The following is a 4,621-nucleotide window of genomic DNA, read 5'->3' as shown; positions in this document are numbered from 1 at the left end:
AATCTAGATAACAAGGTCAGTAATAGCTATACTTATCTTTGTGTATGTGTGAGGGAGGGAGGGAGGGAGAGATGTACTATGTAGGTCAGGCTGACCTTGAACTTACTTTGTAGCCCAGGCTGGTCTACAGCTCACAGTAATCCTTCTGACTCAGTCTCCCAGAGTAATAAGATTACAGGTGTGTGACACCACGCCTGGTAGTTATCATTTCTGTCATATAAAAAATTAACATAAAATCTTTCTGTTTTCTAACTATAGGAAAAAAATCTAAATAGATATTTCTGTAAAGAAGGAATACAAATGACCAACAGGTATATGAAAATTGCCATATATCAGTAGTCACCAGGGAAATGCAAGTCAAAACTTCAGTGCAGTGTTACTCCAGCCAGGGAGGGCGGCTATTAGTAACAAAGTTAATGAATGCTGATGAGGATGTGGAAAAGGTGGGCACTGATACACTGCAAGTTAATATAAATGAATACAGTTACAGGAAATGATATGGGTGGTCCTCAAATACTAAGGTAGAGCTGCTGTTATATGTTTAGTTATACCACTTTAAGCTCTGCAAGCACATTTTATTTGCTTTTCTGTCTCATCATTTATTACTTTGTATAGGTTAGCTGTTTCAGTTTTGATGTCCTCTCCATCGATGTCTTTTTAAAAAATTTTTTAAAAGTTTTTTAGTTTAGGGAAGAGTCTACAGGGTGGTCAGGGTCTCACTACTACATCGGACTTGTAGTGACTCTCCTGTTTACAGCCTCCCAAGAGCTGGGATTACAGGCACGTGTCACCACGCCCAGTCTCAATTGTCATCTCAGCGTGCCTTGGTTGCAGGCCCGGAAATCGAACCCCTAGTCCCTGCACCTGCTTGTAGGCACTTTAATCTACTAAGCTATTTGGCCTGCCTTAGTCTATTGATGTATTTTTTTTCTATAGATGTTTTTAAAGGCATTTTATTGTCTTGTTTTCTCATTTTTCATGTGTGTGTGTGTGTGTGTGTGTGTGTGTGTGTGTGTGTGTGTGTGTTTCTGTGTATAGATTATACTGGAAAGACTGCTGATGGTGTTGTAAATGTCTGCTTTCCAGTTATGTACTCTGGGCGTGACTGTCTCTAGACCCTTGCCTCTGTCCCAGGCTCTAACCACTTTCATAAATTTGATGAAGGTGGGATTCAGTGAAATTGGCCCATTTTCCAGATCTCTGGAAATGAACTGTATTATTGTGAAGGACACAAAGGTAAAAAAGATATTGAGTTACAGCAAAATGATTAATAGCAAAGACCATGCCAGTGTGGCAAGAGCAACAAACAGAACCAATGACATATTATAAGAGCCATTGAAAGTTACCACTTTACAACTTTTAACAATGAAATCTGCAAGTACAATATAAATGTGAAATAAATCAGATCTTGCTATTCAGTAAGTGTCTACTGCTTGCAATGACCATGCTACCATGAATAATAGAAAAGAATTCCAACATGAAAGCATAGAGACAACTAAATACCTAAAGATTAATAAAGCTTAGTGCTAATAAAGTGGAGAGGGCAGGGAAGGGGAAATAAAAGAAATTCAATATAAAAATAAATAAAAAACGAGGAGTGAAAAGTTAGATGAAGGATCCTGTTAAGGTGTTAAAAATAGATTTAGATAAAAGTAATAGAAAAGAAAAAACCCCAAAAAAGTAAAAAAAAAAAAATCTTCTCCAAAATGAAGAAAAGAGAAATGAGAACAAAAATCTCTTCTCTGCCTTTGAATGAGTGGAGTCTGCCAGGGTTTGTAGCACTGTAGTCTAACAGATATGAAAGAGGAATGGTAAATGACCACTAAGACCTATTTTTGTGTATTCTCATATTTTGTGTGACTATCGAGTTCTACTCTGCCTCTCCTGCTGGGCATGGCTGGTAAATGCAATCTACCCAAAGATCTATCACTCTACTTGTTCTGTTTTCCTGTCCCTCTCTGCACTCTAAGTCACAACATTCATCACTGAGATTTATAGCCTGTGGGCCCTGCCGATTCACGCTCCCTTGGCTGTGGTAACTGTCCCTATTGTGGGACATTGCAGATCACATCAGCAGATGGGGAAAACAGACCATTGCGTTCTGCATTATACATAGACTGCAGGACAGACATACCATGTTGTCCCTTATTATCAATTCTTTTCAATGTAGCACTTGAAATGTGAGCAACAGCAATCAGACAAGAGAAACAAATAAAAGACATAGGTATACAACAAGAAGTCAAACTGTCATATGCCGAGGTCTGTTTTAGATAGGGCACATCATGTTTTATATAGAAACCCAAAAATATTCCACCAAAAGACTTTTGGAACTAAAAACAAATTCATGAAAGTAGCAGGATTCAAAATCAACACATAAATCAATGACTTCACTGTACAATGATGATGAATCCCCAAAATAATTATGCAAATAATACAGTTCACAACAGCTTCAAGAAAAAGTAAAAACTAAAGAATTACCAGAAAAAGAAAAAAAAAATTAACCTGATAAATAAAGTAAAAGACCTCTACAAAGACAACGATTGTACTCTGAAAAGAAGATGACAGAGGATAAGAGAAAGTAAAAAAGATAAACCAAGATTGTGGAAAGGTAGAATAAACAGTAAATATTGCTGTCTTGGTTACTTTTCTCTCCTTGCTGAGAGAAAATACTCAACACCAAAAATTAGGGAACTAAACATTTATTTAGCTTGCCACTTGTGGAGGTCTTAGTCCATGATCAGCCGGTGCCTCGGCAGGGTGGCATGGCACGGGGCCAACAGTTCAAGGTGGCAGAAGAATGCAAGAGCACATGGGCAAGCAAGAGCCAACCTCTTTCTCTCCTTTACATTTGATGCTGGGTACCACCCCCTATGGTGGGTGTAGCATTCATAATCTCTTGCACAACATCAGGCTATTTACCAAGTAAGGGCTCTGGCTCCTGGATATGACCCTTAGATAAACTTCTAAACTTCCTAAATTGATACAATAGATCAACCTTCACAATTCAACACTGGGAAACATGGCAATCAGTCACATAATAGGTCTATTAACATTAGAACCACAAAATTCTGCCCCTGTTCTCCTGAAGACTCATAAACATTCCTTTTTGCAAGAAGCATTTAGTCCATCTGAATTAGTTGCCAAAATCCTAACAGTTTCAACATTGCTGAAAAGTCCAAACCACAAGTCGTCTCTCAAATTTAGGCAAACTCTTACTTGAAAGCCCCAGTATAAATAAAAAGTTAGAGGCTTCCAACATTCAACAGCACAAAGTAAGCATTTTCATTCCAAAAGTTACGAACAGAAACATACAAAAGCTTTGGACCAAAGCAAGTCCACAGTCCAGCCGGGCAAATGCTAAGTCCTGCAGTTTCATATCCAGCATTTGAAGCAATCTGTGGAACATTGTAAGATCCAAAGGGCTTGCATAACTCCACCCTTATGAAGCCTCTAGTAGTTACAGCTCCCACAGCTTCTCCTGGACCTACTTTACTCCCTCCTTGCATCTTTCTTTAGATGATCCACTTTTCTGGCTTTTTCTGACTTGTGGGGTCTCCACTACATGTTAGGCTGCTCCCGCCCAGCTTCACACACTGCTGCCTCAGGGGCACACTGCTTGGCCTCCCAGGCCTTCTGAAATCATGGTGGAAGCCTTTTAAACCTAAGAACTCTTGCATTCTTCCTGCCCTTGAAACCAATACTACATAGATATCACCAAGGTCAGCTGCCAGCTGGAGCAGTAGCCAGACTTTCCTCTCTCTTGGCTGTAGGGATTGAGTGCCTGGATGGATAGACCTTCTGACTTCAATTCTAAGAAACAAATTTTCTATGCTGCTACCATTTTAGGACATGATGCTCTGCTGTTTTCTCCTCATAACAAAACGTCTTTCACTTTGTAATTTCGAGCCTGCAAAGGGTGTGTACTTACTGCTTCTTATGATGCCCTCAGGCCATATTCTCCATTTTCCTGTTTCTTCTCAGCAATATGAATCTCTTTATCTCTATCTTTGTAGTCCATATATTTACTGGAGCTTTCTATCTGGCCAAACTCCCATTTTAAATCATCCTACTGGGCTCTGTGTGATTGATTTACAGCATAAATCTGGCTAAAAGCCCCCAACAATAGCCATACTGCAGCTTCAACAGCCAAATGATTTTAAATTTCCTCTCCAAGAATAATCAGTCCACTATCCTTGATCTTAGTCTCAGGATACCAACAAAGTACAGACAAACTTTCTGCCAAGCTGTAACCCACATCATCTGGAATCTAATAGCCAATGCAGTCCTTCTTCTTAGGAGAAACCTCCTAAGCCTGGTTTTTGTGGGCAAGATTTCTTATCAGTATTCTGGAACTCTGAAATTCGACTAGAATCTCCCATACAGAACAACCTAATGCATTCCATAAATACTCTTTAATGGGACATCTCCAAACCTTTTCAATTTCTTTCCACAAGCCATTCCAAAGATTTTTGAACCACATCATCAGGCATCATCACAGGAATGACCCCAGTCCTGCTAGCAAATTCTGCCATGGTTCCTTTCCTCTCCTGGCTGAGACAAAATACCCAATGTCAAAAATTAAGGAAGGTAATTATTTTTTAGATCACAGTATGGGAAGTTT

Source organism: Octodon degus, unplaced genomic scaffold (assembly GCF_000260255.1).
Source record: "Octodon degus isolate 3935 unplaced genomic scaffold, OctDeg1.0 scaffold00139, whole genome shotgun sequence".
NCBI classification, from domain to species: domain Eukaryota; kingdom Metazoa; phylum Chordata; class Mammalia; order Rodentia; family Octodontidae; genus Octodon; species Octodon degus.
Note: the sequence above shows the minus strand (reverse complement) of the source record.